The following is a 9,833-nucleotide window of genomic DNA, read 5'->3' as shown; positions in this document are numbered from 1 at the left end:
CTGGAGAGAGATTAGAAGAAAAAGAGGAAAAAGGGAAAAGAAAAAAGATCAATTAGCGGAGGTCTCTAGGAGATACTCGTCACTAGATGAGCTCAGGAAGCCAGCTCTTAGTAGCTCTGAAGCAAGTGAAGAATCCTCCTCTGAGGAAACAGACTGGGAGGAAGAAGCAGCCCATTACCAGCCAGCTAATCGGTCAAGAAAAAAGCCAAGAGCGGCTGGCGAAGGCCAGTTTGCTGATTGGCCTCAGGGCAATCGGCTACCAGGTGCACTCCCGCCCTATGCGGAGTCCCCGCCCTGCGTAGTGCGTCAGCCCGTAGTGCGTCAGCAATGCGCAGAGAGGCAGTGCGCAGAGAGGCAGTGCGCAGACTCATTCATTCCCCGAGAGGAACAAAGGAAAATAGAACAGGCATTTCCGGTCTTTGAAGGAGCCGAGGGTGGGCGTGTCCACGCTCCGGTAGAATACGTACAGATTGAGGAAATTGCCGAGTCGGTTCGTAAATACGGAACCAATGCTAATTTTACCCTGGTGCAGTTAGACAGGCTCGCTGGCATGGCACTAACTCCTGCCGACTGGCAAATGATTGCAAAAGCCGCTCTCCCTAGTATGGCCAAATATGTGGAATGGCGAGCTCTGTGGCAGGAGGCGGCACAGGCGCAGGACCGAGCAAACGCTGCTGCTTTAACTCCAGAGCAGAGAGATTGGACTTTTGACTTGTTAACGGGTCAGAGAGCTTATTCTGCTAAACCTGATAAGAGGTATCAATGGAAGGTCTTACCACAGGGGATGTCCAATAGTCCTACAATGTGCCAGCTTTATGTGCAAAAAGCTCTTTTGCCAATGAGGGAACAGTTCCCCTCTTTAATTTTGCTCCTTTACATGGATGACATCCTCCTGTGCCATAAAGACCTTACCATGCTACAAAAGGCATATCCTTTTCTACTTAAAACTTTAAGTCAGTGGGGTTTACAGATAGCCACAGAAAAGGTCCAAATTTCTGATACAGGACAATTCTTGGGCTCTGTGGTGTCCCCAGATAAGATTGTGCCCCAAAAGGTAGAGATAAGAAGAGATCACCTCCATACCTTAAATGATTTTCAAAAGCTGTTGGGAGATATTAATTGGCTCAGACCTTTTTAAAGATTCCTTCTGCTGAGTTAAGGCCTTTGTTTAGTATTTTAGAAGGAGATCCTCATATCTCCTCCCCTAGGACTCTTACTCTAGCTGCTAACCAGGCCTTACAAAAAGTGGAAAAGGCCTTACAGAATGCACAATTACAACGTATTGAGGATTCGCAGCCTTTCAGTTTGTGTGTCTTTAAGACAGCACAATTGCCAACTGCAGTTTTGTGGCAGAATGGGCCATTGTTGTGGATCCATCCAAACGTATCCCCAGCTAAAATAATAGATTGGTATCCTGATGCAATTGCACAGCTTGCCCTTAAAGGTCTAAAAGCAGCAATCACCCACTTTGGGCAAAGTCCATATCTTTTAATTGTACCTTATACCACTGCACAGGTTCAAACCTTGGCAGCCGCATCTAATGATTGGGCAGTTTTAGTTACCTCCTTTTCAGGAAAAATAGATAACCATTATCCAAAACATCCAATCTTACAGTTTGCCCAAAATCAATCTGTTGTGTTTCCACAAATAACAGTAAGAAACCCACTTAAAAATGGGATTGTGGGATATACTGATGGATCAAAAACTGGCATAGGTGCCTATGTGGCTAATGGTAAAGTGGTATCCAAACAATATAATGAAAATTCACCTCAAGTGGTAGAATGTTTAGTGGTCTTAGAAGTTTTAAAAACCTTTTTAAAACCCCTTAATATTGTGTCAGATTCCTATTATGTGGTTAATGCAGTAAATCTTTTAGAAGTGGCTGGAGTGATTAAGCCTTCCAGTAGAGTTGCCAATATTTTTCAGCAGATACAATTAGTTTTGTTATCTAGAAGATCTCCTGTTTATATTACTCATGTTAGAGCCCACTCAGGCCTACCTGGCCCCATGGCTCTGGGAAATGATTTGGCAGATAAGGCCACTAAAGTGGTGGCTGCTGCCCTATCATCCCCGGTAGAGGCTGCAAGAAATTTTCATAACAATTTTCATGTGACGGCTGAAACATTACGCAGTCGTTTCTCCTTGACAAGAAAAGAAGCCCGTGACATTGTTACTCAATGTCAAAGCTGCTGTGAGTTCTTGCCAGTTCCTCATGTGGGAATTAACCCACGCGGTATTCGACCTCTACAGGTCTGGCAAATGGATGTTACACATGTTTCTTCCTTTGGAAAACTTCAATATCTCCATGTGTCCATTGACACATGTTCTGGCATCATGTTTGCTTCTCCGTTAACTGGAGAAAAAGCCTCACATGTGATTCAACATTGTCTTGAGGCATGGAATGCTTGGGGAAAACCCAGACTCCTTAAGACTGATAATGGACCAGCTTATACGTCTCAAAAATTCCAACAGTTCTGCCGTCAGATGGACGTGACCCACCTGACTGGACTTCCATACAACCCTCAAGGACAGGGTATTGTTGAGCGTGCGCATCGCACCCTCAAAACCTATCTTATAAAACAGAAGAGGGGAACTTTTGAGGAGACTGTACCCCGAGCACCAAGAGTGTCGGTGTCTTTGGCACTCTTTACACTCAATTTTTTAAATATTGATGCTCATGGCCATACTGCGGCTGAACGTCATTGTTCAGAGCCAGATAGGCCCAATGAGATGGTTAAATGGAAAAATGTTCTTGATAATAAATGGTATGGCCCGGATCCTATCTTGATAAGATCCAGGGGAGCTATCTGTGTTTTCCCACAGAATGAAGACAACCCATTTTGGGTACCAGAAAGACTCACCCGAAAAATCCAGACTGACCAAGGGAATACTAATGTCCCTCGTCTTGGTGATGTCCAGGGCGTCAATAATAAAGAGAGAGCAGCGTTGGGGGATAATGTCGACATTTCCACTCCCAATGACGGTGATGTATAATGCTCAAGTATTCTCCTGCTTTTTTACCACTAACTAGGAACTGGGTTTGGCCTTAATTCAGACAGCCTTGGCTCTGTCTGGACAGGTCCAGACAACTGACACCATTAACACTTTGTCAGCCTCAGTGACTACAGTCATAGATAAACAGGCCTCAGCTAATGTCAAGATACAGAGAGGTCTCATGCTGGTTAATCAACTCATAGATCTTGTCCAGAAACAACTAGATGTATTATGACAAATAACTCAGCAGGGATGTGAACAAAAGTTTCCGGGATTGTGTGTTATTTCCATTCAGTATGTTAAATTTACTAGGGCAGCTAATTTGTCAAAAAGTCTTTTTCAGTATATGTTACAGAATTGGATGGCTGAATTTGAACAGACCCTTCGAGGCTTGCCATCATTCAGGTCAACTCCACGCGCTTGGACCTGTCCCTGACCAAAGGATTACCCAATTGGATCTCCTCAGCATTTTCTTTCTTTAAAAAATGGGTGGGATTAATATTATTTGGAGATACACTTTGCTGTGGATTAGTGTTGCTTCTTTGATTGGTCTGTAAGCTTAAGGCCTAAACTAGGAGAGACAAGGTGGTTATTGCCCAGGCGCTTGCAGGACTAGAACATGGAGCTCCCCCTGATATATGGTTATCTATGCTTAGGCAATAGGTCGCTGGCCACTCAGCTCTTATATCCCATGAGGCTAGACTCATTGCACGGGATAGAGTGAGTGTGCTTCAGCAGCCCGAGAGAGTTGCAAGGCTAAGCACTGCAATGGAAAGGCTCTGCGGCATATATGAGCCTATTCTAGGGAGACATGTCATCTTTCATGAAGGTTCAGTGTCCTAGTTCCCTTCCCCCAGGCAAAACGACACGGGAGCAGGTCAGGGTTGCTCTGGGTAAAAGCCTGTAAGCCTAAGAGCTAATCCTGTACATGGCTCCTTTACCTACACACTGGGGATTTGACCTCTATCTCCACTCTCATTAATATGGGTGGCCTATTTGCTCTTATTAAAAGAAAAAGGGGGAGATGTTGGGAGCCGCCCCCACATTCGCCGTTACAAGATGGCGCTGACATCCTGTGTTCTAAGTGGTAAACAAATAATCTGCGCATGTGCCAAGGGTATCTTATGACTACTTGTGCTCTGCCTTCCCCGTGACGTCAACTCGGCCGATGGGCTGCAGCCAATCAAGGAGTGACACGTCCGAGGCGAAGGAGAATGCTCCTTAAGAGGGACGGGGTTTTCGTTCTCTCTCTCTCTTGCTTTTTCGCTCTCTTGCTTCTCTCTCTTGCTTCTTGCTCTCTTTTCCTGAAGATGTAAGAATAAAGCTTTGCCGCAGAAGATTCTGGTCTGTGGTATTCTTCCTGGCCGGTCGTGAGAACGCGTCGAATAACAGTGTAAGTTTGATTTGATTAAAATAAAATGTACTGAAAATTTTAGAAGTTTCAAATGTTCTAATTTGAATAACTTCTGTTAGTTTCTTGATGAATAAGAGCGAGCATTTAAATCCCCTTCATAGTAATTGAGAATAGTTGTAGACTATAGTGTATTAGCATCCTCCTTACTGTGACAGAATGCCTAACAAAAACTTAAGAAGAGGACACATTTATTTTGCTTATGGTTTCAGAGATTTCTTTCCAGTGTGAGGGTGTGGTACTACAGCTCACATCATTTTAGACTGGAAGCAGACAAGGAAGGAGCCAGAGCAAGATAAATTTCCCAAGATACTTCCTTTAACTCTGCTTCACTCACCCCTTACTTCCCACTCAGTTCCCTATAGTGCCATCATGGGGGTGGGGGCACTCCTTTGATCTCAGCATTCAGGAGGCAGAATCAGGCAGATTTCTGTGAGTTTGAGGCCAGCCTGGTGTACAGAGCAATTTCCAGGACAACCAGGGCTACACAGAGAAACTCTTGGAAAAGGAAAAAAAAAACAAGTTTACATATTTCCAGCACACTATGGTATTGAGTAATATATTTATTTATTCCTAAAGAAATGCAGGCATAGAAAGCCTGACCAAACCTACTAAGACAAACACTAAATACTTTTGAGGCCTTCCTGGACTACAGAGTTCCAGGACAGCCAGGACGATACAGAAAATACACAGAAACCTTGTCTCAAAAAAAATGGGGTGCCATGGAGGACAAGGAAGCCCTATGTGAGCAGAGTGCCTCGGGTTCAGCAAACAGATTTTCACCTGTGGGGCTGCAGTAGATGGGTCACGATTCCTGAGGTGGCATCAAGTCATTTTTCTTATTTGTATAAAATACTTGGCTTCTTTTTAATAATCTAATCTCTTAACAACCCTACTTTGATTCAATTCCTATTTTAATCAAAATCTTATTTTCAGACCTTTCTGTACTTTTCTTCCCATTCTTAACTATAAATATGACTAAAGGCATTGAGCAAAAATCACACCATAGTATTAGACTACGTTAATTTTTTTCGATGAAATTTATTAGCAAATCACTCTTTAATTCAGCCTCATACAAAATCTTAGGACACAAGTAAGGCTGTAGACAAGCGCTTTGAGAGGAGGTAGGATCTAACACACCTCCCAGTAGAGGTTCATTACCATCTGTACCCCCTGAGCCACACTACTGTCCACATTCAATCTATGTTCTGGCCTTCCAAGTCCCCAGAAGAATTGCCCATCTAACTGCTTACGCTACTCTAGCCTTCATTTCTACATGTTTACAAATTCCTTATGTACTCCAATTCCAAGGTGAATTACATCATTAGGTAACAATACAATGACTCTACCTTAGTACTAGTTTTCTTTTAGTTTTCTCAGCAGTGTGACAGAATACCTGAGATTACCACTTTAAAATGAAGGAGGATCTACTTAGCTCATGATTTTAGGGATTTCAGTTCATCCTCCTTGGGAACAATGAAAGGGCCGTCACGTGACAGACAGGAAGCAAAGAGGATTCTGCAAAGAGCCAAAGAAAGATGCACCGTCCGTCCAAGGGTCTGCCACAAGCTCCTATTGGCTACTCATAGGACCAACAGTCACAGAGTGTAAGGGAGTAATTATGTATTTTGGCTCTTGGATTCTGAGCTCATGGGAGACCAAGATATAACAGAAAGGATTATAGAGAAGTGACTACTAACCACATGGCAGTGGGCAATATGTCTAGATTTGTACCCCCAAGAGAAGAGTTTACAACCTTTCCCATCGGACATGGTAGTACGTATCGCAGTTGGAGCTGTTGGGATGCTAAGTAGGCAGGATTAGAGACCTACCTGGACAGCATGATGAGAGAACCTGTTTCAAACAAGCTAACAAAACCATAACTCCATAGTAAGTTTCTAAGCTATATTGTCTATAACTTCTTCAAACCGTATGGATGTGGCTTATTATTAGAAATCTTTATTGAGGAGATGGCAGTACCCTTTAGAAGTTCCTGAAGATGCAGAAGGCAAAGGTAAATGTTTGCATGATAATTTTGTATCAAATCAGTAGAAAATGAATAGAAAGCATATCTTTAAATAAGGAGACAACTTCAAGTATAAATTCCTGACTAAGTACTTTGCTGCTTCTTGTGTAAACTTATGTGATGTTGAAAGATTATATCTATATATGAAAGATATCTATATATGAAAGATATCTATATATGACATCTGACCTCAGGACTAAGAAAAATGCCAGGTGAACCGGTTCAATTCCTAATATAAAATATTTGTGCTTTGGAAAATATTTTAGGATTTTATTTTATGGTTATTGCCTTTAGTGTTTTAAAAGAAATCAGGGGTTGGTAAACTTGAGCTTATAGGTCAGATCTATCTTATACCTGTTTTTATAAGTAAAGCTGTATTAGAACATAGCCTTGGTCATGTGTTCTCTGTGGCTATGTAACAGGATGTGTGATCCACAAAGTTAAAATATTTACTGTCAGCCTGGCAGTGATGGCGCACGCCTTTAATCCCAGCACTTGGGAGGCAGAGACAGACGGATTTCTGAGCTCGAGGCCAGCCTGGTCTATAAAGTGAGTTCCAGGACAGCCAGGGCTATTCAGATAAACCCTCTCAAAAACAAAAAAAAAAACAAAAGAAAGAAAAAATATTTACTGTCTAGCACGCTGCACAGTAGGTTTGAAGGTCTATGAGATGCCTTAGTGTGGCAAAGCAGTTGCTCCTAAGCTCAATGATCTGATTTAGATCCCTGGAGCCCACGGAAGAAGGAAAGAAACCTTTCAAGTTTTCCTCTGACTTTACATCATAACACATGCATAGATAGTCACATACTAAATAGTAATAAATATAATAACAATGGTCTGTTAATTCAAAGTAGATTATTTCTATAATAAAGTATATAAAGACTTATTTGAAATTTCCTTTCTTCCATATTAATTTCATTTACATTTAAGTCAAACTATAATTTACTTGTGTGAGTGTGTGCCCCCTATGTGAGGCCAGTGGTATTTTCCTTCATTAATCTTCATGTTCTTTTCTGAAATGAAGTCTCTCAGTGAACCTGTAGCTCACTGACTGGCTGACCACGGAGCCCCCAGTTACTGGGTCTCAGTGCTGAGAAGATGGGTGTGTCTTAGTCACTGCTCTATTACTGATAAGAGACACCATAACCAGAACAACGCTTTTTCTTTTCACTTTTTTTTCCCCCCCGAGACAGGGTTTCTCTGTATAGCCCTGGCTGTCCTGGAACTCACTTTGTAGACCAGGCTGGCCTGGAACTCAGAAATCTGCCTGCCTCTGCCTCCCAACTGCTGGGATTAAAGTCGTGCGCCACCACCGCCGGGCTTTTTTTTTTTTTTTTTAGAATTATTTATTTTATTTATATGAGTAGACTGTGTCTTCAGACCAACCAGAAGAGAGCATCGGATCCCATTAAAGATGGTTGTGAGCCACCATGCTTGATCTCGGGACCTCTGGAAGAGCAGTCAGTGCTTTTATTATTATTATTATTATTATTATTATTATTATTATTATTATTATTATTATTATATGTAAGTACACTGTAGCTGTCTTCAGACACACCATTAGAGGGTATCAGATCTCATTACAGATGGTTGTGAACCACCATGTGGTTGCTGGGATTTGAACTCAGGATCTTTAGAAGAGCAGTTGGTGCTCTTAACCGCTGAGCCATCTCTCCAGCCCCGCAGTCAGTGCTCTTAACCTCTGAGCCATCTCTTCAGCCCCCAGAACAACTCTTATTAAAAAGATGGGGGGAGGGGCATTTAATTAGGGCCTTGCTTACAATTTCAGAGGTTAATTCATTATCATGGCAGTTTGTAGGCAGAATGGTGTTGGAGAAGTAGCTGAGAGTTCTACATCCAGATTGGTGGGGGTGGAGTGGGTGTAGGAAGAGAGAAGGAGGTCTGACATGGGCTTTTGAAACCTCAAAACCCACCCCTAGTGACATTTTCTCCGGCAGGGCCACACCTCCTAATCCTTCTAATCCTTTCAAATGGTGCCACCACTCCTTAGTGACTAAGCATTCAGAATATGAGCCTATGGAGGCCATTCTTACTCAAACCACAACACAGGTGTGAGCCACCAAACTTGACTCCTTTCTTAAACCCGTGTGCTGAAGATCTGATCTCAGAGCCTCACAATTGTAGAACAAGCACTTTACTTACTCAAGCCATATCCCCAGCCCATCAAATTATAAGTTTGCCAATGCATGACCCATGTAAAGGTGTGTAAAGGATATAACCAAATATAGAAATAGGAGAACCACAAGTCCTGGGATCATAACCAAGAGTCTCTTTTACGGGGATGCAGCTCCATCAATGAGGGCTCTACTTTTGTGACCCAGTTACCTCCAAAGGCTCCTTCCTAAGTATACATATTGAAAAGTGGAATTTTAACATGTGATTTAAGAGATGAGAGGATACAAGCATTCAATCGATATTTCATTATAGGTTGATAGCTTTGACATATGTAAAAATTCTTAAGTGCTAAAAGGAAAATCAAAACAGGTTATTTGGGAAAAAAAGTCAAGTTATCTAAAATGACAGTGAGTGAACATTATAATATCTATACCTGTCTTAGGGTTTCTATTGCTGCGATGAAACCTCATGACCAAAACAACTGGGGAAGAAAAGGGTTTATTTGGCTTACACTTCCACATCATTGTTCATCATCAAAAGAAGTCAGGACAGGACAAAAACTCAAACGAGGCAGGAACCTGGAGGTAGGAGATGGTGCAGAGGCCGTGGAGTGATGTTGCTTATTAGCTTGTTCAGCCTGCTTTCTTATAGATCTAAGGACCACGAGCATGGGATAGCACAACTTGCAAAGGGCTGGGCCCTTGCCCATCAGTCACATCATTGAGAAAATGTCCTACAGGCTTGCCTACAGACTGATCTTATGGAGTCATTTTCTTAATTGAGGCTCTGTCCTCTCAAATGACTCTAGCTGGTGTCAAGTTGACATAAAGCTATCCAGCACAATATCCAACAAATGCTACTCTTCATCTGCTTTAATTCATTATTACGTCATGAGCCTCACCACAGATCTGAGTAGCAACGCTGGGTAGAGAGTAATATGATGTATATTGTTTTTGTTTTCTAGTAGTGAAATAGATTTTAGAGTTTAAATTTTTCTGTGTTACATAGTCTCAGTTCTGAATAATTGGTGAATCTTTGTTTTGTTTTGTTTGTTTTGTTGAGACAGGATTTCTCTGTGTGTAGCCCTGGCTGTCCTGAAACTTGTTCTGTAGACCAGGCTGGCCTCACTCACAGAGATCCCCCTGTTTCTGTCTCCTGAGTGCTGAGGTTAAGGGTATGCAGCACTGACCACTTAGTGAATTTGAGACTAATATTCAGATTATTTTTTTGAACTTATATTTTTGTCAACTTAATATTTTAAGTATA

The sequence above is a fragment of the Mus musculus genome, chromosome 2 (genome assembly GCF_000001635.26).
Source record: "Mus musculus strain C57BL/6J chromosome 2, GRCm38.p6 C57BL/6J".
Lineage (NCBI taxonomy): Eukaryota > Metazoa > Chordata > Mammalia > Rodentia > Muridae > Mus > Mus musculus.
Note: the sequence above shows the minus strand (reverse complement) of the source record.